Source organism: Lithobates pipiens, unplaced genomic scaffold (genome assembly GCF_037356315.1).
Source record: "Lithobates pipiens isolate NorthernLeopardFrog02 unplaced genomic scaffold, aLitPip1_a1.2 Scaffold_18, whole genome shotgun sequence".
Classification (NCBI taxonomy): Eukaryota; Metazoa; Chordata; class Amphibia; order Anura; family Ranidae; genus Lithobates; species Lithobates pipiens.
Window position 1 is genome coordinate 524,211,046 of NW_027507758.1, and position 26,815 is coordinate 524,237,860.

At 43.5% G+C, this 26,815-nt stretch overlaps 1 protein-coding gene across 2 annotated transcripts in view; it reads left to right on the top strand.

The window, feature by feature from the left end:
- The window catches only part of HPCAL1 (hippocalcin like 1), a 328,942-nt gene that overhangs the window by 208,190 nt on the left and 93,937 nt on the right, over positions 1-26,815 (top strand). For both annotated transcript variants that reach the window (XM_077488773.1, XM_077488772.1), the window contains exon 3: positions 26,063-26,140. The gene's annotated coding sequence lies outside the window, so the exon portion shown is untranslated. The remainder of the gene's footprint in view (positions 1-26,062; positions 26,141-26,815) is intronic.

The window sequence follows — 26,815 nt, forward strand, 5'->3', positions numbered from 1 at the left end:
CGTGAAATCCTTGTCTCTGTAATTCAACAGCACCCACCCCTCCTTTTCTCTACGTTATACTGCTTGTTGACGTACTGAGTTCTGCCTGGGAGCAGGGAGGGTTGTTAGCACAGGGTCCGCCCCCCGGGGCGGGACTAAAGTTCTGTGTATTGTGCTACAATTTTTGCCTAGTTCTCCTAATGGCAGGCTAACAAACCCATTTAGTTAGAGAGGAGCCGTGTCCGTCTGTGAATTACCTAGAAAATGATTTTATGGTGAGTACAAAAATCCTATTTTTTTGGGTTCAATAGATTTCAATTGTGAAGCTGCAGAAAAGCATGTAGTGTGTTTTTGCAGCAATTTGTGTTTTTTTTTTTTTTTTTTTTTTTTTTTAAATCTTCCCAACAACACATTGGGCAAAAAAAAAGTATAGAATATGAAAAACGCAAATCACAGCAAAAACGCACTGTAGAAATGGATCAAAAGCAAACTGCATAGGTGTGAACTGAGCCTTATGCTGGCTATACACATATCGATTTTCAGATAAGAGTATTCATACGAAAAATCTTTGTACATTCACTGAATGTAATTTCTGACCGAAAACCACATACTGTCTGAAAATTTATTTGACCAAGAAGTTTTCTATTCTGCTCCTTCAAATTTTCCCATCACTGTGGTCGAAAAGAATGTCGATTTGACTCCACTAACGATTAGAAAATCATAATTACTTTTTTTTATTATATCTTTTCATGTGACAACACTGAAGAAATTACACTTTACAGTGTAAAGTAGTTTTTGCTGTCCCCTCAAATTAACACACAGCCATTAATGTCTAAACCGCTGGCAACAAAAGTGAGTACACCCCTAAGTGAAAATGTCAAAATTTGGCCCAAAGTGTCAATAGTTTGTGTGGCCACCATTATTTTGCAGTACTGCCTTAACCCTCTTGGGCATGGAGTTCACAAGAGCTTCACATGTTGCCACTGGAGTCGTCCGCCACTCCTCCATGACGACATCACCAAGCTAGTGGATGTTGGAGACCTTGCGCTCTTCCGCCTTCCATTTGAGGATGCTCCACAGATGTTCAATAGGGTTTAGGTCTGGAGACATTCTTGGTCAGTCCATCACCTTTACCCTCAGCTTCTTTAGCAAGGCAGTGGTCATCTTGGAGGTATGTTTGGGTTCGTTATCATGTTGAAATGCAGCCAAGTCTCCGAAGGGAGGGGACCATGCTCGGCTTCAGTATGTCACAGTACATGTTGGCATTCATGGTTCCCTCAATGAACTGTAGCTCACCAGTGCTGGCAGCACTCATACAGCTGCGGACCATGACACTCCCACCACCATGCTTGACTGTAGGCTAAACACACTTGCATTTGTACTCCTCATCTGGTTGCCGCCACACAAGCTTGACACCATCTGAACCAAATAAGTTTATCTTGGTCTCATCAGACCACAGGACATGCTTCCAGTAATCCATGTCCTTAGTCTGCTTGTCTTCAGCAAACTGCAGACTTTCTTGTGCATCATCTTTAGAAGAGGCTTCCTTCTGGGACGACAGCCATGACCAATTTTATGCAGTGTGCGGCGTATGGTCTGAGTACTAACAGGCTGACCCCCCCACCCCTTCGACCTCTGCAGAAATGCTGGCCACGCTCAAATGTCTGTATCCCAAAGACAGCCTCTGGATATGATGCTGCTTCATGCACTTAACTTATTTTATCAACCATGGCAAGGCCAGTTCTGAGTGGAACCTGTCCTGTTAAACCGTTGTATGGTCTTGGCCACCATGCTGCAGCTCAGTTTCAGGGTCTTGGCAATCTTCTTATAGCCTAGGCCAGGGGTGTCCAAACTTTCAAAGAGGGCCAGATTTGATGACGTGAACATGCGCGAGGGCCGACCATTTTGTCTGACGTTCTTTGAACCATTAAAATTTGCATTGCCCAACAATAATTCTCTTGCCTTTGTGGGCTGTGTGAGTAAAGAGATGAGCTCAGGCATATTTATTGGCATATAACATGCACCTTCACTCTAAGAGGGACGTTTCAGGAAAAAAAAATGTAATTTTAAATAAAGAACTGTGAAGCAAAATAAGCGTCAGTGCCCATCTGCGGACCCCCTATTGCCATGAATGCAGCACCATCAATCGCCAGGAATGCAGCACCCACCGTTGCCAGAAATGCAACCCCCGCCGTTGCCAGAAATGCAACCCCACCATTGCCAGGAATGCACTCACCATTTGCCATCAGAGCAGCCTTGGAGGGGTAATGGAGGGGGCAGGACGAGCACCAAAGATATCCTACAGGAGAATCTCCTGTTTACACAGCGGCCTCTTTAAGTGAAAGTCCTGCCTCTTTTGATGGACAGAACAGTCGTCCAATGGCAGCACCGGAGACGAGACTTCCTCTTACAGAGGCTTCCGTGTAAATAGGAAATACTCCTCTTGTGTGCACGGCACTCATCCCACCTCCTCTCCGAGGCAGCCAGGCTATATATCTTTTGAAGCCCTGGTGCTGGGAGATCGTTGGGGGCCACAAAAGATATATATGTTTAGATAACCTAGCGGGCCATTCAAAACCAGGCTGCGATTGACATGCGGGCTGGACTTTGGACATGCCTGGCCTAGACCATCTTTATGTAGAGCACCAATTCTTTTTTCAGATCCTCAGAGTTCTTTGACATGAAGTGCCATGTTGAACTTCCAGTGACCAGTATAAGAGTGAGAGTGATAACCGCAAATTTAACACACCTGCTCCCCATTCACACCTGAGACCTTGTAGCACCAATGAGTCGCATGATACCAGGGAGGGAAAATGGCTAATTGTCCAAATTTGGACATTTTCACTTAAGAGTGTACTCACTTTTGTTGCCAGCAGTTTAGACATTAATGGCTGTGTTGAGTTATTTTCAGATGGGACTCTGTAGTTTGGCAATCCCTAAGAGTCTTGGGTTGCATGGGATCTCCAACCCTGTGTCCAGGTCTTGTGGATAGGCAGCAGGTTGTGTGCCCAGGTGCACACAGCCCATATAACGAGGGGCTGGTGAGAACAGAAGGTGAAGAAAAGTGGAGTGTGAGCAGCTTGCTGTTGCTGTGTGAAGACAGGCCTGTGTCTGGAGAGTGATCTGCCCTGTGGAAGATTGCAACCCATGTAAGGGGGATTCTTTGCCCACCGGACTGGGAAAGGCTGGGCCAGCCTTGAGATTCGGGAAGACTACGGAAGCCATTCAGTCCAGGGTGCTGGAAAGAATCAAGTCTTTTGAGAGCAAGCAGAGGAACTGCTGACAAGAGCCAGGTGGCTTTGTATATTTTTTTTATTCATGAGCGCTAAATGAAGCTTGAACTCCTGCTTGGGACTCTTGAATGGACTTTTGTTTTTGTGTTTCCATTTAATAAACGCAGGCTACCAAGGCCCTTAGCGATAAACACCTGTCTGATGTGGATTCACTGCACAAAATGAGCGTCTATCACTTGAGCTAAACACCCCAATATCACAATAGATATCTAAATCAGTATCTCAAAGTGAGTACACCCCCTCACATTTTTGTAAATATTTTATTATATTTATTAATGTGACAACACTGAAGAAATAACACTTTGCTACAATGTAAAGTAGTGAGTGTACAGCTTGTATAACAGTGTAAATTTGCTGCCTCTCAAAATAACGCAACACACCACTATTAATGTCTAAACCGCTGGCAAAAAAAGTGAGTACACCCCTAAGTGAAAATGTCCAAATTGGGTCCAGTTAGCCATTTTCCCTTTCCAGTGTCTTGTGACTTGTTAGTGTTACAAGGTCTCTGGTGTGAATGGGGAGAAGGTGTGTAAAATTTGGTGTTATTGCTCTTACTTTCTCATACTGGTAACTGGAAGTTCAGCATGGCACCTCATAGCAAAGAACTCTGAGGATCTGAAAAAAAAGAATTGTTGCTCTACATAAAGATGTATGTGAAAAAAAGTTGCGCTGCTAATGTGAACAAATAATAAATCGGCAGCTAGCATCAACAATATAGTGGATTGTGAAAAATTGTGTATTCTACATAAAGATGGCCTAAGCCAGTGATGGCGAACCTTGGCACTCCAGATGTTTTGGAACTACGTTTCCCATGATGCTCATGCACTCTGTAGTGTAGTTGAGAATCATGGGAAATGTAGTTCTAAAACATCTGGGGTGCCAACTTTTGCCATCACTGGCCGAGGCTATAAGAAGATTGCCAAGAGCCTGAAACTGAGCTACAGCATGGTGGCCAAGACTATATAGCAGTTTAACAAGTTTTAAACAACAGGTTTTACTCAGAACAGGCCTCGCCATGGTCGACCAAAGAAGTGGAGTGCACATGTTCCGCATCATATCCAGAGGTTGTTTTTGGCAAATAGATGTACGAGTGCTGCCAGCATTGCTGCAGAAGTATATACCGCACACTGCATCAAATTTGTTTGCATGGCTGTCGTCCCAGAAGGAAGCCTCTTCTAAAGATGATGCATAAGAAAGTCTGCAAATGGTTTGCGGAAGACAAGCAGACTAAGGACATAGATTACCATGTCCTGTGGTCTGATGAGACCAAGAAACTTATTTGGGTCAGATGGTGTCAAGCATGTGTGGCGGCAACCAGGTGAGGAGTACAAAGACAAATGTGTCTTGCCTACAGTCAATCATGGATGTATAGAGTGTAGCGCTTAAAATGACTAAAACAATAACATAGCTAGACAAATGTTAGTGCTATCATGTGTGAAAAAGACACTAAATGGTGACAGGTGCTAGTAGCCAATGTTATGGCACACTAGATAGTGACAAATGGCAACCAATCTTATGACACACTAAGTAGTGACAGGTACTGGCAACCAGTCTTGTAATAAGAAGGTGTCAGAGAAAAATGATAAACAATAAAAAAAAAGTGACTAGTGTAATAACACTAGGATCACACATATATGAACATAAAATAAATATAAACTAAGCTGTCCAAAGACAGATTTTAACATTGAAGCAAAAGACTACAAAAAGAAAATTAGGTAGCAAAAAGGATTATTTAGGTGAAAAAGTCCATTAAAGATCGTGCCAAAAGTCCCAAGTGATTGGTCAGAAGTTTTCACACTCTTCAAATGACCAAAAAAACAAAGTGTCTGGCAATTATCAATGTGACAAGACCACCACCAGTGAAGTTGTGAGCTTACCAGATAGCTCGGACCACCAGAGCATACGTTCTGTGAGTCAATAGAGCTTAGAATGTCAGCAGACAGCCAAAAAACTATCCCTGCAGATGTGTACCAAAACTTTTGGAGAAAGGGCCGTCTCCGCTTAGGTAAGTATAATGTCAGGATACAACCGATATGTAGGAAAGGATAAAGAAAACCATATAGTGTAATTCCATATGACAAAAGGAAATGTATTAAAAGGTAGTACACTTGCATAAAAAAAGTGTTTCAAGCGCTTGTAAAAAACAAAAAGTGGCGGCAGTGGAGTCCTCCCGACGCATTTCGTGTCAATACACTTTGTCTGGGGGATCATTTTTTGTCTGTCTGCTGACATTCTAAGTTCTGTTGACTCACAGAACGTATGCTCTGGTGGGTCCAAGCTATCTGGTAAGCTCACATCTTCACCTGTGGTGGTCTTGTCACATTGTTGATTGCCATGCACTTTTTTTCTTGGTCGTTTGAAGAGTGTGCAAACTTCTGACCAATCACTTGGGACTTTTTCCATCTAAATAATCCTTTTTGCTACCGAATTTTCTTTTTGTAGTATTTTGCTTCAATGTTGAAATCTGTCTATGGACAGCTTAGTTTATGTTTATTTTTATTTTATGTTCATACATGTGTGATCCTAGTGTTATTACACTAGTCACTTTTTTTTTTTTTTTTTATTGTTTATCATTTTTCTCTGACACCTTCTTATTACAAGATTGGTTGCCAGTACCTGTCACTACTTAGTGTGTCATAAGATTGGTTGCTATTATTTGTCACCATCTAGTGTGCCATAACATTGGCTACTAGCGCCTGTCACTATTTAGTGTGTCTTTTTCACACATGATGGCACTAACATTTGTCTAGCTATGTTATTGTTTTAGTCCTTTTAAGCGCTACACTCTATACATCCATTTAACTTTGAAACAAACTTATCCAGTTGTTGTCTTAGCAGCTATTTTTCTATTTTAGCTTTGGGCAGCGTAGTGTTCCCTTGATTCTACAGTCAAGCATGGTGGTGGGAGTGCTGCTGGCACTGGGGATCTACGGTTTGAGAGAACCATGAATGCCAACATGTACTGTGACATACTGAAGCAGAGTATGATTCCCTCCCTTTGGAGACTGGGTCACAGGGCAGTATTCCATCATTATAATGACCCCAAACACACCTCCAAGATGACCACTGCCTTGCTGAGGGTAAAGAAGCTGAGGGTAAAGGTGATGGACTGACCAAGCATGTCTCCAGACCTAAACCATATTGAGTATCTGTGGGGCATCCTCAAATGGAAGGTGGAGGGAGCTCAAGGTCTCCAACATTCACCAGCTCCGTGTTGTCGTCATGGAGGAGTGGAAGAGGACTCCAGTGGCAACCTGTGAAGCTCTGGTGAACTCCATGCCCAAGAGGGTTAACCACTTCCCGCCCACGGCCGTCATATGGCGTCCTGGACTTTCAGTGGGAATATCTGAATAATGCTAGCAGCCACAGGCATCATTCAGATATCTTTGTTTTCAGCCGGCGATTCCCTGCACCATAAGAATGATCATAGCGGCAGTTCTGCCACTTGATTGTTCTTGCAGCCGATGGGGACACCCCCCCCCCCCCTCTGGCCGCCATCCGGTGCTTCTCCGGGCTCCACCGGGGACCCCGAAGAAAGAATCCTCCGGCGCCGGATGATGACGATAGAGATATACGGTGACCAGATGTCACCAGTCATCTCTATGACCGTCGGAGACCCGGGCGTGACGTCATAACGGTTCCCGGAAGCAAACAAAGCCGCAATCGCGGCTGTCAGCATGGGATCGGTGAAATTTTTTTCACAATCTCATGCTTTCCAGCCTGGAGGAGAGATGTGGGGTCATAAAGAGGACCTGTCATGAATGATTCCCATTACATGGGATGTTTACATTCCTTGTAATAGGAATAAAAGTGATAAAAAAAAAAAAAAGTTGTAAAAATAAAGTAAAATAAAATAAAAAAATGCGTTTTTTAAAACGCCCCTGTCCCCAGTAGCTCCCGCTCAGAAGCGAACGCACACGTTAGTCTCGACCACATATGTAAACGCTATTCAAACTACACATGTGAGGTATCGCCACGTGCGTTAGAGCAAGAGCAACAATTCTAGCCTCTCCTCTGTAACTCTCAATATGTAACCTGTGAAAAAATGTAAAGCGTCGCCTATGGAGATTTTTGAGTACTGAAGTCTGGTGTCATTCCATGATTGTGCGCAATTTTAAAGCGGGCCATGTTGGGTATCTATTTACTCGGCATAACATCATTTTTCACATTATACAAAAAAATTGTGCTAACTTTACTGTTTTATTTTTTAAATCATGAAACTTTTTTTTTTTTTTTTTCCAAAAAAAAGTGTTTGAAAAATTGTTGCGCAAATACTGTGCGATAAAGTTGCAATGACTGCCATTTTATTCGCTAGGGTGTCTGCTAAAAAAAATATATAATGTTTGGGGGATCTGAGTAATTTTCTAGCAAACAAATTATGATTTTTACGTGTAGGAGAGGAGTGCCAGAATAGGCCTGGTATTGAAGTGGTTAAGGCAGTGTTGGAAAATAATGGTGGCCATGCAAAATATTGAGATTTTGGGCCCAATTCGGACATTTTCACCTAGGTTGCCAGCAGTTTAGACATTAATGGCTGTGTAAGTTATTTTGAGGGGACAGTAAATTTACACCTTTATACAAACTGTACACTCACTACTTTACATTGTAGCAAAGTGTCATTTCTTCAGTGTTGTCACATGAAAAGTTATAATAAAATATTTACAAAAATGTGAGGGGTGTAGTAATTTTTTTGAGATGCTATATATATGTGTGTGTGTGTGTGTGTGTGTGTGTGTGTGTGTGTGTGTGTGTGTGTGTGTGTGTGTGTATATATATATATATATATATATATATATATATATATATGTATATGTGTGTATATATATATATATATATATATATATATATATATATATGTATATATATATATATATGGACTTCACAATGATTGTGACCAAAGGAGATAAAAAAAAAAAGGCAGAAGTATGCGTAGGCCATTTTATCTGCAAAAAAAGCATATTTTCTTCTTTTAATGTTGGAGTTCTTCTTTAAAGACTGAAAAGGCTTTAAAGCAATGTAATTACATTTTCCTCTGACTTCAAAATGTTGGATTATGATATAGTTGGGATAATGGGCTTGGATGCGATGCGTTATTTGGGCGCGTTCTCTTCTGAAGGATGAAGCTTATCTCCAAAACCTGTTCAGAAGTGCGGAAATCCTGTTTGCAGTGGCACTTCTCTGTGGAGGGCGATAAGGAATTACACTGCCTCTGCTGTAATCTCGTGTCTGCTTGGTACCTCTCTGCTGTTAGCTGCTGCAGTCCAATTTACCTCCTGCAAATCCTGCAACCTTTTTACTGGTTTTAATTAAATCTGAACTTGTGTAAATATGAAATTAACACCTGTATTTTCAGCCAAAGCCATGCACAGTGAACAGCGACCTGATGGAAATGTAAAGGGGAAACTACAGGGGCTTTTTTCTAGACCGATATAAAACACAAATTAATGTACAGCCCCAATTCAAAAAAAAGCTGGGATGCTGTGTGAAATCTACATTAAAACCGAAATTTTAGATTCAGCTTTTCACAAGTTGAGGAACCTCCGCCCATTTTACTTCTGAGACACTCTGACGCTCTCCTTTTTATACCCAATCATGTTACTGAGATACCTGATTAGTTGCAAAAAGTTCAACTCTTCCTTGTTAGTACCACTTACTTTGCTAGCTTTTTGTTGCCCTGCCCTTAACTTTTTTTGAGACCTGTTGCTGCCATCAATTTCTGGAGAATAACACCAATTATTTTCTTAAAATTTTACTTTTTTTCAGTTTAAACATTTGATATGCTTTCTATGTTTGATTGTGAATAAAATATGGGTTTATGATATGTGCAAGTTGCTGCATTCTGTTTTATGTAGATTTTGCACAGCATCCCAACCTTTTTGGAATTAGCGTTGTAGCTCTGTATTAACCAATTCGGGACTGCCCCATAGTCTGTTATGCTGCCAGACGGCGGCCGTTCTGTACAGAATCACGTGTGTGTGTGTGTGTGTGTGTGTGTGTATATATACATGATTCTGCAACTCCCGCTAGGGGGCGTGCACATATCACCGACAGGCCGCTTCTGACATAATTGCTCACAGCAGAAGCCAATCTGCGGATGCCAGGGATGGATGTCCATCAGCACCCATCCATCATTGGGCAGAGACACCGAATGGAGCTCTGCCTATGTAAACAAGGCAGAGCTGCTTTCTGACGGGGAAAGTGATGGAATGTGTGTCCTTGCAAAGTAGGGAGTAAAATCCATCACTTCCCTTAGTAAAAGCAGCGCACAGTTTACAGAACAACACTCTTCTATGCATTAAGATGAAAAACCTTCTGTGTGTAGCAACCTCCCCAGCACCCCCTAATTACTTACCTGAGCCCCATCTCTCTCCAGCAATGTCCACGAATGTCTAAGCTGTCCAGGACTCTGCTTCTCATTGGCTGAGACCCAGCAGTGCACCATTGGCTCCCGCGGCTGTCAATCAAAATCAGTCAATCTGGAGAGAGAGAAACTTTTTTTATTTGGGTACAGCTTTGCATGACCTCGCAATTGTCAGGTAAACTAATGCAGTGCCGGATCACAAAAAATGGCCTGGTCATTAAGGGGGGTAGATCTTCCGGACATCAAGTGGTTAATGCATCATTAATTGTGTCTTTTATAAATACAAGCATTAAGATAAAAAGCTTACCATCTGCAGCAGCCACCCTGGCACCCCCTAATACTTAACTGAGCCCCCTCTCCAGTGATGTCCACAGATGCCTCAGCCATCCGGGACTCTCCCTCCTGATTGGCTGAGACACAACAGCAGCACCATTGGCCCCTTCTGCTGTTAATCAAAGTTGGTTAGCCAATCAGGAGATAGGGGGTGGGGCCGAACCGGGGCTCCATGTCTGAATAGACGAATGGAGCTGCAGCCAAGCTGCTTGCTGTGGGGGCACTCGACAGGAGGGAGAGACCAGGAGTATCGAATAGGGACCATAGAAAAGGAGGATTCGGGCTGCCCTGCGCAAAACCACTGCACAGAGCAGGTAAGTATAGCAGGTTTGTTATGTTTTATAGAAAAACGCGGTGCGTGTCTGTGGCAGCGTGTTCCCAGGAACACTGCTCATCACTGACATTGGTAAATTGCCATTGGCCGACGCCTGTTGACCACATGATCGGCTGTGATCCTTTCACAGCCGATCACTAAATCACCAGCCCGTCAGAGTACCTGAGTACCTGTCACGAGCCCATCAGAATACCCAAGTGCCTATCACCAGCCCATGCCTCATAGAATATATTGGGGTGTTTGCTTTCCAAAATGGGGTCATTTTGTGGGTAATTGCACTATCCTGGTGCTCAAGGACCTTCAAAAGTATGATGGGTAGGAATGAAATGAGATGTGTAATTTATGCTCCTAGAACCCCTGAAGGTATTACTTCAATGTTGGGCCTTTGTATGTGGCCAGGCTGTGTAAAAGTCTGACACGTGGTATTGCCATACTCGGGATGAGTACCAGAATGTGTTTTGGGGTGTAATTGTTGCTATATACTTGCTATGTGTTAAAAATATCTTATAAATTGACAACTTTCTGTAAAAGAAAATGCGTTTTTCATTTTTTCCCAAATTTTCCAAAAACTTCTGGAAAAAATTAGCTGCAAAAAAGACTCATTATGCCTTATAGATTATACATTGGGGTGTTTGCTTTCCATAATGGGGTAATTTTGTGGGCAATTCCATTGTCCTGGTGCTCCAGGGCCTTCAAAATTGTAATAGGTGGTTGAAAAATGAGATGTCATTTATGCTCGTAGAACGTCTGAAGGTGCTACTTCAATGTTGGGCCTGTGTATGTGGCCAGGCTGTGTGAAAGTCTCACACGTGGTATCGCCATACTCGGGAAGAGTAGCATAGGGTATTTTGGGGTTTAATTTGTTGTATGCATATACTCTGTGAGAGAAATAACCTGTTAATATGACAATTTTGTAAAAAAAAAAAAAAAAAGAAAATACATTTTGCAAAGAGTTGTAGGAAAAAATTACAACTTAAAAAAAATGCACCATGCTACTTACTACCTTGGGATGTCTACTTTCTAAAAAGGGGGTATTTGTACTTTCCTGACTTGTTAGTGTCTCAAGAAATGAGATAGGCCTTCAATACATCAGGTGTGATCAATTTTCAGTGATTGGCACCATAGTTTGTAGACTCTATAACTTTCACAAAGACCAAATAATATACACTAATTTTGGGTTATTTTTACCAAAGAGATGTAGCAGTATAAGGCCTCTTTCACACGAATGATCTGTTCAAGTCCGCCTGTCAGTTTTTTTTAGGCGGACTTGAACGGATGCTCCATAGACCTCTATGGAGCGTCGGATGTCATCGGTGACATGTCTGGTGACCTGTCCGCTTTCATCCGACCTGCTCCGATCCGAAGTAAGTGTGACGGAGGAAAAGCCTACTTTTCCATCCGTCTGAGGATCGGATCGGGTGACGTCAGACTCTGTGGTCTGTCCTCATCCGATCCCCATAGGGGAAAGCGGTGCTCTGACAGGTCCATCCCCGCACAGTGTGCAGAGATGGACCTGTCATCTTCCTGCTCAGCGGGGATCGACAGAGAGATCTCCCCGCTGAGCAGAGCAGCTTCATACACTGACACGTCTGTGTGAAGGAGCCCTAAATGTTGGCCAAAATTTCTGAAGAAAAATTACTAATTTGCAAAATTTTATGACCGAAACAAAGAGACATTTTTTTCACAAAATTGACGGTCTTTTTTATTTATAGCACAAAAATGTAAAAAAAACTACTATTGATTAAATACCACCAAAAGAAAGCTCTATTTGTGTGAAAAAAGGATGCAAATTTCATATGGGTACAGTGTTGCATGACTGAGTATTTGTCATTCAAAGCGTGAGAGTGCTGAAAGCTGACAATTGGTCTGGGCAGGAAGGGGGTGCACTGTATTGAGTTGGTTAAAGTAGCCCATCTCTACAGTTAATAAAAGCGGTAACAACCAATAGAAGTTTAATACTTATAACAGTGCTCGACAAAACCCGGGCGCCAGGTCGCATTTGCGACTAGAATCAGCGACCTGGCGCCTGGGGCAGCATAGCTGGGGGTATCCTGTCTCCGTGGACTCCCCCCCCACCCCCCCCCCCCCGGCGCGATCGCGTTGGGCCGCGCCGCAGGCGGCCGGTAATTGAGCCCCCGGCTTTGAGGCCTTCTGTGATCCTATGGTTCCTTCTGGAATCTGGCGCCCTCTTGTGGTGGCCGTTGGAATTACAACCAACAATGCTAATGGGATTGCCTGCCAGTCTTTCTCCATCCCTTTACTTAGAACCCCTAAACAAATATATATACCGTATTTTCCGGCGTATAAGACGACTTTTTACACTAAAAGCAAACAGCCAAAAAGTGGGGGTCGTCTTATACGCCGGGTATAAAGCAAAGCCGTCTTGTATGCAAGCCGCCCGCTGCATAGCATCCCTCTGGATGCTTACTGAATGTGCGGTAATACTGTATACACCACTGAGCCAATCCTGGCAAGCGATGTATTCTATTAGAGAATACAAAGCCTGCTCGGATTGGAGTAACCACCTCTGCCAATCCGAGCAGGCTACATACGGTAGCTTGCTCTGATTGGCTTTGAGAGTCAGAGGTGCGGGCTGATGATGTTACAGCCCCTGCCAATCCGAGCAGGCTTTGTATTCATTAATAGAATACATCGCTCGCTGTGATTGGCTTAGCGCAGTATACTGTGAGACAGTGTTAACTGTTACACAAAGCGCTACTGAACATACAGCATTACCGCACATCCAGCAGGCTGACAGACTGGTTGGAAGGGGGTCGTCTTATACGGCAAGTATACCACAATCCAACATTTAAAATGGAAGATTAGGGGGTCGTCTTATCTGCCCAGCCGCCTTATACGCCGGCAAATACGGTATATATATATTTTATTATTTATTCTAACACCCTAGAGAGTAAAATGGTGGTCGTTGCAATACTGTCTGTCACACCGTATTTGCACAGCGGACTTACAAGCGCACTTTTTTTGGGGAAAAATAATTTATTTAATAAAAAAAAATAAGACAACAGTAAAGTTAGCCCAATTTTTTTTTTTTTATATTGTGAAAGATAATGTTACGCCAAGTAAATCGATACCCAACATGTTACGCTTCAAAATTGCGCCCGCTCATGGAATGGCGACAAACTTTTACCCTTTAAAATCTCCATAGGCGACGTTTAAAAAATTCTACAGGTTGCACGTTTTGAGTTAGAGGAGGTCTGGGGCTAGAATTATTGCTCTTACTCTACTGATCGCAGCGATACCTCACATGCGTGGTTTGAACACCGCTTTCATATATGCGTTCGCTTCTGCACGCAAGCTTGGCGAGACAGGGCGCATTTAAAATATTTCTTTTTTTATTATTTTAACTTTTATTTTTATTTTTTTCACTGTTCTTTTAAAAAAAAATGTATGTCACTTTTATTCCTATTACAAGGAATGTAAAAATCCCTTGTAATAGAAAAAAGCATGACAGGTCCTCTTATATATGAGATCTGGGGTCAGACAGACCTCACATCTCATATTTACACTAAAATGCAATTTAAAAAAAATTTGTCGTTTGAAAAAAATAAAATAAAACAAAATGTCCCTCTAAGAGCTATGGGCAATGACTTGGAGACAGGTGGGGGGCTGGGGGCTATCTTCCCCTCACTCGTCTCCATGTCAGGCCAGGGACAGGTCCAGATCGCCGTCACGGACCTGGCTCCTAACTTTTTTAGCTGGCTCCTAGATTCCAAGCAAATTTGTCAACCCCTGACTTATAATACATAGGTACTTAACAAAAAATACCATAGCTAATGCTAGGACCACTTTAATATTTAGCAACAACCGAGTAGTTTTGAGGGTCTACCTTAAAAATCCAGTTAGTAGAGCAAAATCTGCTTAGGATTGCTGTACGTGAGTGTTGTGTTTTTGATGTTGATATGCATTTGTGAAAGGTCAGTAATATATTTGGAATGATGTTTTTCCTCATAGCATACAGCATTTTGCTTGTGTCTCAGCTTAATACCCTTAAAGCAATGCTCACCTTTATAACGCTGTGAGCTCATTCACTGGCGCAGACCTTTTATTGCCATCTTCGTCGGGGTCCACTATCTGGATTGTCCAGGCAAAGACGTGTTAACTGCTGTATGCACATGAGGCAATTCGTCCTGCCATGTGACAGGTGCCAGGATTGTACATTCACATCACAGTTTACAGTGTAACCCAATGTATTTTGTGCTGTTCGAAAAGGATAAAATGTTTGCTGTAACTGCTTAAAGTGGTTGTAAACCCTTACAACACACTTTGATCTACAGGTAAGCCTAGATTAAGGCTTACCTGTAGGTCCAAGAAATATCTCCTAAACCTACACGGTTTAGGAGATATTTGCTGAAAGACAGGCACCGCTGTCTACGGCGCATGCGGACGCACTGAGCGCGGCACCGTCAACGTCGAAGATGCCGCGCGTGGCGGCTCCCGTGCGCATGCGCGGGAGTGACATCATCATGACAGCGGCGGAGCAGCGTGACCCACCGAGAAGATGGATGCGCTGGACTACAGGGGACAGCGGTGACTTCGCTGGCTCATGTGTCAGGTAAGTGACACATAATGGATTACTATGCGATGCATAGTAATCCATTATGCTTTGCCTTTGCAGGGAATGAAAGAGGAAGTAAACTCATCAGGGTTTACTTCCTCTTTAAAAAGTGTTAATTGGAAGTCTGCTTTAATTTATTAGTCAAGTCCATCTAAATCTGCTAGTCTATACTACCTTCTCCCCAGATTGACAGTGATGTTGTCCAAAGGTGTCTCTGTTGCTCCTCCATCCAGAGTGGAGATACTTTTTTTGGCGATCGGGACCAGATGAAACATTATCTTTTAAAAGAGAAGTATGGGTTTCCCTTTACTTTGCTTGCATCTATTCTATGTGAGCTGCTGATATCTAAAAATCTTTTCAGCCCTCTCAGAAGTGCCCCTATTCTGTTAAAATCTAGCTAAATACCTGTGGACGGGGCTACACACTTTCATACAGTGTAATACCAACAATGATCTGGCTCTGGAGTCTGGGTCCACCCACTTTCCTGTCATTTTGCTTGATTGATGTCAGCTCTCTGCTAGCTTCAGAGTGTAGCTGCTGTCCCTCACTCCCCCCTCCCCTCAATGGTCAGAAGAGTAGGCAGAGATGAGAGCACTTCAGTGTCTAAGGTAGGTGAAGTCGCTGATGGTGCTGTGTATGTAAATCTCCTCTACATATTACTATCTGAGTAAAAACAATATATTTGTAAAGCAGAATGCACATATGGATATGTCGGCACACAGGCATCCCATGCATTACTGGTATAGTAAAAGTAAATAAAGTCAGAGCTAACATTGTGAATGAATCCTTTTATTGACTATCTGGATTGTTATGAAACAATGAAACCTTCCATTCACATCTACTTGTATTTTCGTAATGAAGCCCAGAGCTCCTCAGACATGGACAGAGCTTTGCTCCCCCATAATTGGTGTATTACCTAGTACCCCTTTAGCAATAGTTTTCCCTTCATTGTAAATAGAGTATTACAGGATTGCATGCCGTACAGAGTCATTGCATGCCGTACAGGGATGGGAATGATAGGACTGTATAGGAGTACAGAGACAAAGGATGATTTGTATGTACAATAAAGGAGACTCTGGGGACATATCAGGGGTCACTTTACATGTGGGAGAGTCGTCAGTCTCCATCTCCTATGTACTGTACACAGGTATGTTCTATACACCTAGATGCATTTTTTTTCATAATTAATTGCTGGCATGTTTTTATTACATTCAGCTGTCATTGGCAAATCCGCTGACACCTGATTAGGAGTTAATTGCTAAGGATGCGGCAGCTGGCTTCCCGGCCCGCTCCTTTGCAACCAGCTCAATGCGATAAATTACCACGTGAAAAAATGCGGTAAAAACCACTCAATCAAACAAACACCGCATTAATTTAACGCAATATTCCTAGTGAATTGCACTTTCGAAACGTATTCAACGCCAGAACTATTTTACCGCATTTTATTTGCCGTTAACTTCGTGAATTGACCGTTGTGTTATAATTTATTTTTGCTTATAATATGATTTATTTGATAATTGTTACTTTCACTTATTTTGTTGAAAGGGTTGTTGTGTACGCTTTCAAGAGACAGTAATGCCACCTCCTGACTCCTGCGTTTTTTTAGTTTTTGTTTTGTGTTTTTAACTTTTTTTTTATTGCCGAATTACATTTTTACTTTGCCATAAACTTTGGGCCAAACACTGCAGCCCTGTCTACGTGTATTGTTAGCATTCTGGTAGGTGGCTAGTGGGTGGTAAAACTGTGTGGCTCGGCTGTCTGTTTTTCTGACCCACCCGGCCATCCGTCTTAAATGGCTATTAGAACATATTTGTAGGTTTCCTTGCACAAACTTCTATTTTAAATCCCACCCCAGCCTTTCAATTGAATTCAAATAAGGGCTTTAACTAAACCAGTCCATTGCTTCCAGTTCATTGGTGATTTGCATTTGTAGACCATACAGTATACCAGACTTTTAAAATTTGCTTTCATTTGTAAGGTATTAATAAAGCATATTGGATATACCCAAATCTGTTTCCCACTTCATACATTCTTAATACGTGTCCTTTAGGTCTGGTTCACACCCCTCAGTTTTTTTTGCTTTATTTTTCATAGAAATTAAAGCGTTTATGAAGCATAAACACACGTGACGATGCTATATAACATGCATTTTCATGCATGTGCATTAAAACACACAGGTGTGATTCTGACAATAAAAATTTGTAATAAGAGCTAAATTGACTTCTCTAAACATGTTGGTTACAGAACACGTCTTACTGTAATTGGTGGTGACAAGTGAGCTATGGTCAGACAACAGATATTCTGCAATCACCACTACGCTCTGTGCGGTTTTCCTCTTTCATTGTACATCTCACCAGTGACGACATTGAGCCGAGACCTGGAAACTGATAAGACAACTATGTATGATCTTCTCGGGTCAAAATTATATTTGATAAATGTTTTAAAATTACTACATTAAGACGCAACTCCACCTCTGTGGTAGTTGGTTTTCCTGTGCAGTATAGTAATCCAAATATCATTATTCTTATTTTTGTCTTTTTAGCCCTTTGTATCCCCTTTTGTCTAAGAACAGACCTCTTTATTGTCTATCTGCCTTTGTTTTTTTTTATATCGCAGACAGATTTTTGTTTTCTCTAGTTTATCTTGTTTGTGGTCTGCAAACCCAGAGGTCACACTTCCTTTACCCCGACTAAATATCTTTTAACGAGCACAGAGCAGTCCTTGAGTTATTGATGCATTGCATTGTGGGAAATCTGTAGATTATAAACCACAATGCATAGTAAAATTGTTAGAGGTTGAGGTCTACATGAGATCTGATTTTCTCTAAGCGTCTTCTAGATCAGCCCACGAGACCTAGGGCTCCTCCTACCAGGACAGGAAACATGTTAACACCCACCAGATAAAAGGGTGGTCCTCCAGGGCCCATGTCAGAATTAGTGTTTCCTCCGGATGGGGGTAATGTGTTTCCTGGAGCTGGTTCCCCTAAGTTTCATAAGCGTTGCTCCTGTTGTGATGTGGTGGTATTCCTACCTTCTTCTTAAGTCTCAGAACGGCACATACATCGGATGAGTACGTTTGTGGCTGTTGTCCCTGCTTCTCAGTGCATGGGGAGTGTCATCTGAGCTCCTGCCCGTGAGCCACATGGTGGCAGTCCTCTTGTTTTCCCTGCTAAACAGCCTGGCTGGAGTGTGCAGTGGAAGAGAGTAAGTTGCGCAACTTGCGTTTCAAGCTGGCCCACAGGAAGTACCTAGTGGAGTCACTTCTGGGGCGTGTGAGGTTATCGGTGGGCGTCGGAGATGCTAGTTCCGGTCTCTGACCGGCGCAAACAGGGACGCTGGGAGGCTGGTGGTTTTAAAATCGGTGAAACCCAGCAAAGGCTGCGGACCACTTCAGGCGGGATGGACTCCTCTGCTATACCTGCACAGGCAGCGGAAGCAGGCCCTAACACCAGCACCTCACAGGTAAGCCTGAAGTGTATTTTACTTGCACACCCTGTGAGTGTTCTCCCCCCTTGTAACCAGTAGGGACTAGGTGAAGGGGGCACGTTTTCCTTTTCTCCTGCATGGGGTGGTATGGAGTGTATGTGGTGTAAAAATGTATTGAGATCATTTGTTCTCTTGCAGATCAAGACTCAGGACAAGGCCCAAGCGCAGCCACCAAAAATGAAATGTGCAGTTTGCGGAAACAAATTGAGCTCCTCATGGAGCCAAAGTGGTTTGCCGCACCTGTATAGACAGTCTAGTCAATTATGACTCGGTTGTCTCCTGTCAGAAAATGCTGACTTCTGTTAGAGATGAGATTTATGTCTACGTTTAACTCATTTAAAACTCTGATTGACAAGATTCAAGTCCCCTCAGAGGGTCCATCTCCAGTTAGGACTTCAGCCGCTCCTAGTGCTCTACAGCAGAGTGCGGAGAGTGAAGACTCTGAGGCCGCAGCCGAATCTGCCCAGTCTTCTCCGGAAGAATTGGGGTCAGATACAGGGCCCAGGGTTAGAGAATCCGCAAGGGGCTTGAGGTAAAAGTTATTGGAAGATGTAGATCACTTATTAAAGGCTATCTATACGACACTTGATATAGAAGAGGAAAAGGTACAATTGTCTAAACATGACCTTATTTACAACGGTTTGCATAAGAAAAGGGCTTGAGTTTTACCCGTGCATAGTTCCCTTCTTGATACTATCAAGCTGGAGTGAGAAAATCCAGAGAGAAAACCTTTCTTTTACGGTAACCTAAAAAGGTTTCCATTTGAAGAGGACACATCGCAGCATTGGAACAAAAATCCTAATTTAGACACACCTCTTTCAAAAGTTTAAAAAAACTCAGACCTAGCGTTTGACGATATGTGCACGCTTAGGGATCCAGTGGCTAAAAAAAAGGCGATATCCATAGTCGCAGAGCCTGGGACTCGGCCATTGGGAATCTTAAACCAGCTCTGGCCTCCACTTATGTAGCCAGAAATGTAGAAGTATGGTTGACACAAATACAAACACATTTGTTGGCAGGTACCTCTAAAGAGCAGATTCTGAAATCTTTCCCTCTCCTCTTTCATGCAGTGGGATTTTTGGCCGATTCTTCCACATAGTTGGTGTTCTTCCGCTAGGATCTCGCCCTTGGTGTATTCGGCCAGAAGAAGCCTATGGCTTAAAACCTGGTCAGGCGGCGCTGCCTCAAAGTGGCACCTATGTGGTTTTCCCTTAACCACTTAAATACTCAGCCATAGTAAATGACGTCCTCTAGTTTGTGGGGGGGATATCTGAATGATGCCTATAGCTACAGGCATCATTCATATATCAATCTTTTTTTCCGGCTGGCGATTCTGTGCACAATAAGAACAATCATAGCAGCAGTTCCGCCGCTTGATCGTTCTTATAGGCAACGGGAAGGGACGTTTCCCCCCCCCCCCCTCCCACCGCCATCCGGTGCTTCTCCGGGCTCTCCTGTGCCATTGGGGGCCCAGAGAAAGAATTGCCCACCGCCGGATGTCGAGCATAGAAATTTCCGGTGACCAGATGGTCCCCAGTCATCTGACTGTCAGAAGTAAACAAAGCCGTGATCGCGGCTGTCAGCATGAGATCTGTGAATTTTTTTTTTCTCCGATCTCATGCTTTTCAGCCTGGAGGAGAGATGTGGGGTCTTATTGACACCATATCTCTCCATAAAGAGGACCTGTCACATAGATTCCTATTCCTGGTAGGAAGAGTCCTAGGTCTCATTAGCTGTTCTGGAAGACTTCATAAAAGCTTTTTTTTTACCCAATTCAACAGGAATGTAAAAGTAGTTTGAAGCAACTTAGGGGGCAAGAGGTAGGTCGGTGCACCTTTGTGGATGGATGAAAGTAACATCTTATGCCAATGCAAATTCATGTCCCCTTCCCCATTACACCCAAAATGCAGTGCTTTCAAACATCCAGTAAATGACTTTTAGGCCTCTTGCACATGGGAGTAAAAACAGCAAAAACTTTTATTGATCTGGATATAGATATTGTTGTCTGCGGAACCATACACAGCATAAACACGAGTTGGGCTTCATTCGCATAGCCATAAAAATGTTACTGATGTTATTACACATGTGTTTTCTAGGAGCAAAATTCCTGCCTAATAAGTAAAATACTTGAGTATAGATGCATTTAAATGTGTATGGCCACATGCACTATATTGCCAAAAGTATTGTGACACCTGCCTTCACACACAGTGGGGATGGTGTGTTCAGGGTCATGTGCAGTGTTTGTTTTTCCGCCACACACAGCATTATGCTTTTTGACCAAAAAGTTCACATTTCGTCACATCTGACCAGAGCACCTTCTTCCACATGGCTTCTCACAAACTGCAAAAGGGTCTTCCTATGGCTTTCTTTCAACAATATCTTCCTTCTTGCCACTCTTCCATAAAGGTCAGATTTGTGGAGTGCACAACTAAAATAGCGCCTGTGTAGCGCTTGAAAAAACCAGCCCCTTTCACTCTATTCACTGCTCCTAAACTGCTCCTACCCATTGAAATCAATGGGACAGCGCCAATACCGCCGGCAAAGCGCCGCTGCAGCGGCGCTTTGCGGGCAGTTTTAACTCTTTTTCGCCCGCTAGCGGGGGTTAAAACCACCCCGCTAGTGCCCGTAGACCGCCGCTAAAATTACGGTAAAGCGCCGCTAAAAACGCCCCAGTGTGAAAGGGGCCTTACCATGGGCCTCTTGGCTGCTTCTCTGATTAATGATCTCCTTGCCCAGCCTACCAGGATATGACAGTTGAAGTGAACGGCCATGTCCTGGTATGTTTGGAGCTGTTCCTGATGTGGTTCCTTTGTACATCCCCTGCTGATGTTTTCATCGAGCCTGTTTAGCCCTTCGTAATAAAGGGTCCAGGCTCTGGTAAGAGTTCAACCTATTGTGGTGGTGGCATGTTCACTTGATGAAGCGATTGGATAACCTTTTCCACAGTTGAATAATGGAGTTTGTCATTTGACCATATGGTTCATTTGAGAGACTGAGAGACCATTTTGTTTCAGTATTTTTAATATCAATCATTGTAGTGCAACACACTTTTTTTTTTTTTTTTGTTTCTTGTTTTTTTGTGGTAATACCTCACATTTGTGGTGCTGCTTTTTTACACTGAATTATCTTTTCAAATACAATATTTTGTATTTAGGTTTGCAATTGTGTCATACTCTTTCCATTTTTGGATGATGGCTTGGACAGTGCTCCGTGTGATGTTCAAAGCTTGGGATCTTTTTTTATAACCGAACCCTGTTTTAAATGTCTCCACAAATGTATCCCTATTCTGCCTGGTGTGTTCCTTGGCCTTCATGATGCTGTTTGTTCACTAAGGTTCTCAAACAAATCTCTGAGGGCTTCACAGAGCAGCTGTATCTATACTGAGAATAAATTAAACACAGGTGGACTCCATTTACTGATTCAGTGACCTCTGAAAGCAATTGGTTCCACTAGATTTTTGTTAACGGTATCAGAGTAAGGGTCCGTTCACACAGGGGCAACTCAGATCTGACTTCAGGTCGCCCCTAGTCGCCTCAGGTCGGACAACATTTAAAAATCAATGTAAGTGAATGAGAGCCGTCTTAATGCACACTACTGAAGTAGCTCCGACTTCAGAAAAGGTTCCTGTACTACTTCAATCTGACTTGTAGGCGACCGGTACCCATTGATTTCAATGGAGGTCGCCTCCATGTCGGATCTCCGTCTATACGGAGGCGACTCTGACAGAATTATCAGCTCTCAAGAGGGAACTCCACGCCAAATTTATGAAAAAAAAATTGGCGTGGGTTCCCCCTCCGAGAGCATACCAGGCCCTTAGGTCTGGTATGGATTTTAAGGGGAACCCCTACGCCGGAAAAAACGGCGTGGGGGTCCCCCACAGATCCATACCAGACCCTTATCCGAGCACGCTACCCGGCCGGCCAGGAAAGGGGGTGGGGACGAGCGAGCGCCCCCCCTCCTGAGCTGTACCAGGCCGCGCGCCCTCAACATGGGGGAGTGCCTTGGAAGGGGGGCCACGCGGCCCCCCCACCCCAAAGCACCTTGTCCCCATGTTGATGAGGACAAGGGCCTCTTCCCGACAACCCTGGCCGTTGGTTGTCGGGGCCTGCGGGCAGGGGGCTTATCGGAATCCGGGAGCCCCCGAGCCACCGGATGATGTCCCCGCCCATTATGATGTCACAGTCCCAGCAGCCTCTGGGACTGTGACATAATGGGCGGGGACATCATTCGGTGATGTCCCTATATAAGTCGCTGCATGCCGCGTGTTCTGTCATAGTCAATGGAGACAGCGGCAAGGCAACATCTCCAGAAGAGAAGAACAGAAGACGGCGGCGGCGACAGAAGACGGCGGCGGCGACAGAAGACCGAAGAACCGAAGAGGGGCACAAGACCCCCGAAGTCGGAAGAAGAGAGCGGCGGCGAAGAAGAATGCCGGGCTCCTCCGCTAGTAAAAGAGCTAGCAGAAGATAGCGGAGGAGTCCGGCGAGAAGACCCCCGAAGACGGAAGACCCCCGGAGCTGTGCAATAAACTATTTTAACCCTGTGTTGTGTTTTTTTTGTACTTTTTTTTTCCACAGGTGAATGGGTAGGGGTACATTGTACCCCATACTCATTCACATAGGGTGGGGGGCTGGGATCCGGGGGGCCCTTTATTAAAGGGGGCTTCCGGATTCCGATAAGCCCCCCGCCCGCAGACCCCGACAACCAACGGCCAGGGTTGTCGGGAAGAGGCCCTTGTCCTCATCAACATGGGGACAAGGTGCTTTGGAGTGGGGGTCCGCGTGCCCCCCCTTCCCCAAGGCACCCCCCCATGTTGAGGGCGCGTGGCCTGGTACAGCTCAGGAGGGGGGGGCGCTCGCTTGTCCCCACCCATTTTCCTGGCCGGCCGGGTAGTGTGCTCGGATAAGGGTCTGGTATGGATCTGGGGGTGACCCCCACGCCGTTTCTTTCGGCGTAGGGGGTTCCCCTTAAAATCCATACCAGACCTAAGGGCCTGGTATGCTCTCGGAGGGGGAACCCACGCCCAATTTTTTTTTTCATAAATTTGGCGTGGAGTTTCCCCTTGAGAGCTCATTTTCTGATTGGCCACGGCAAAAGTCGCCTGGCGCGGGGCGACTTAGTCATGTTGTAAGTCGCCCCAAGTTGTGTTCAGGTCGTGTCCAAGTTGCCTCCAAAACTCGTGTTGAAAGTCGTGTTGCCCCTGTGTGAACGAACCCTAAAGGGAACTGAATACAAATGCATATGTTACTTTTCACATATTTGTAAAAAAAAATGAAAACTATTCATCATTTTCCTTCCACTTCACAATTATGTGCTACTTTGTGTTGGTCTATCACATAAAATATTAATAAAACACATTTGTTTTTGGCTGTAACATGACAAAATGTGGAACATTTAAAGGGGTATAAGTACTTTTTCAAAGTGCTATAAGTAGAGTCTGGTTAGTTGATTTGGGTTACCTTTCCATAGAATCAAAAAACAAGCTGTTTGAAGCATTTTAATTATGGTAATTTAGTTTAACACTTTTCTCACCAAGATACAGAAATTTCCCACAGCGGTGGAATGTGTTTCCTTGCAAGAAATAGGTATTTAAAAAGATCATGTAGTGGGGGAAAAAAACTGTCATAAGGTACAACTATATTAGGTTAATTAAGTTCTTATGTGAAGGACATTTCTGGTCTTAATAAAAGCCAAGATAATATTTTGAAATAAATTGCAAATTACCAATAGTGCCTATGTTTCTTGCAATGTTAGAGATAATAGTCCGGTGTCTGATTCTGGAAAATTGGATGCCTCTTGTATTTCTCTTGACCTTTTACAATACACTGTAACTGTAGTGGATTTTTCATACCTATATGGAGTTTAGCTTTAACATATGATAGCATGAAAGCCTTTACCTTTTCACGGTTGAGGGCTTTTATAGGTAGTTTGGATAAATATACAGATAAAGCAAAAATCTCATGAAAGGGTCAGTAGGCACTAAAAAATAAGTGACCTTTTTATACTAACATTCATGACATATTTGAGTTATTTCATTTTTCTATATCTCTGTTACCTGCCATTAAACTGCTGTTGACAGTGTTCTTTTAGGATTAGTCTGCAGGAAGAGAAGGCTCTCCGCCCTTTTTATTTTATTTATCGTTTGTGTGTATGTTTATTTTTTTATTTTTTTGACTGTGTTCTCTGGGAAGATTCACCATTTTTGATTTGTCATGAAGACCATAGTCATTAAGATAGAGGGTGATGGGATACACAGAATTTTCAAGTTACCACCAGAAAAAGAGGTTCCAGAGACCATAGACAAGGAGGGGATTTATTCCCACTTTGTAGAGATTTCCTGTTGTGTCTCTGGGACGGGTAGTGAAGGGAGATCTCTCCAATGGGACCCTCCCCCCAAAAAAAACCTCAAATCTGACATGTGGTGCTATTGAGGGTTACATATGCACACAGGACAAACGTGTACATTTGCATTTGCACAGGGGTGCTTTAAATTTCCTTCGTTCATTTTATTTAAATTAATACGTTTTTTACGCGATCTAAAAAAAATTGAATCAGTTTTTTTTTTTTTTTTTTTTCTTTTTGCTATCACAAGGGGTGAATATTTACTGAGAGATCTGGGGTCTGGGGTAAACAACAAATTGAAAACCAGTTTAACAAAATCCTTGTCCCTGGTTTCATAGACTATAGAGATGATCAGGGGATGGGAGTTCCTCCATCTCTATAGTGTGCCATCCCAGATGTGTGCAAGTGAACCTTCTATCTTTGACGTGAACTATTAGACAGGGCTAATTTGTTTTATTGCAGGCTGGCTGGTAAGTGTGCTGGAAAATTTGTTTTGTTTGTATTGTGTTCACCGGTTTCAGTCCCGGGCTCCCAGAGCCAGCTCGAAAAAATAAAAAATATCAGGGTCATGATTGCATCTGCAGCCTTGACTCTGGTAGAACTACTGAAACCTGAGAATGTGCGAGACGGGATGTGTTTTCAGTTTGTGGTACTCCGATACCGTTGAAAGGCTTTATCTAGCTATTATGTTTCATTTTTTATTTGCATAGAAAAAAGGGCACTTGCAGAGTGCCTCATTCACTTGAATGGGTCATGCTTGGCCAGTGCTACATCCACCAGCGATGACGGGGCATATAACTCTGGCTGCGGCTAAGACATGAACCCCTGGCCACACCCCTGGCCACTGCAGCTTACGGGGGTGCGGTTGGGGCGGGGGTAAAAAAAAAACATCTCAACTATGGAATTTTCCCACCTCCCAAACTGGAAATGAAATGAACTCGTTCTGAGCTGCTTTCACACTGATGTGCTGCAGTTTACCTGCACCGCCGTTGTGGGCAGCACAGTGGATCTGCAGCTTTCCTGTGGGTTTGCTACACTTGGTCATAGACTTCAGGGACAGTGGCCAGCACTATAGAGGAGGCATCGGGTTATTTGGCTCTTGCTCCCTACTGTAGCTCCAACTTTCCAAGTAAGCTCTCTGCATTGCACTCTGATTGATGCTCTGGAATGGTGGGTCAGCAAGCCCGGGTCGCAATCTACCAGTCACCTGTCCGCCATCTACAGGTTGCTGACCCCCGTTTTAAAGTGTTTTAACTTTATGAACATTTACCCCCATTCCTCAACTCCAAGTAATTTGTTTTTTTTTGTTTGTTTCGTTTTGTGTTTCTTTTCTAAGCTTTGTTTTCCTTCTTTTTTTAGTGCGGAAGTGGCAATACCTTTGTATACATCCTTGTAAAGTTCCAGAGACGAGTTCCTGTTGACCCTAATTGAACATAGGTGAGTTTGTTACAATGAGCAGAACAATGAGTTGGTGTACAGTTGCATATCTCCTGTTTGTCACATTTGATGTCCGATCAAGTCTTTCTAACCAGAGCAATTCAGTGTGTTGGAAAATACCCTGTGTTTAAGTATTGCAAGTTGGTTGAAAGGAGACCTTCAAAAATGCTCTGCAATATATCTGAGAACTCATGGAAAACATTTTCTAGCACAGACAAGTTCAATAACAGCTGTTGTGTTCCTTTCTATTTTTGTGATATGAATTATAAAAATGTTCTCTTTTGTTCATTGACAGACACAGCTCCATTATTCAGAACCATAGGGTTATAGCACCCCCTACAGGAGCAGGAGACTAGTCAGAAAAAAGACTTGGCTACGCCTATGGGCAGTCCTAGGTGATATATACACCCCCCCCCCCCCCCCCACTGCTATAGGCCTTCAGGGTTTTTTTTTCCTGCCTAGTCAGGATCTCTTTTCCTGGCAAACTTTTTTCACTTGGATTTTTTCCCTGTGAGATCTGCAATCAACTGCTGGACTTGGTGACGGGTAGGACACTAAGATCCAGTGGTCTCCCCAGTCTGGCCAGCAAGCGCGTGCAGACTACAGCTAAGCGCTAGGTCAGCCACGACATAGCCCCACTGGACGGGGGCTGGGCCTGCGAGTTAAACATCTCAC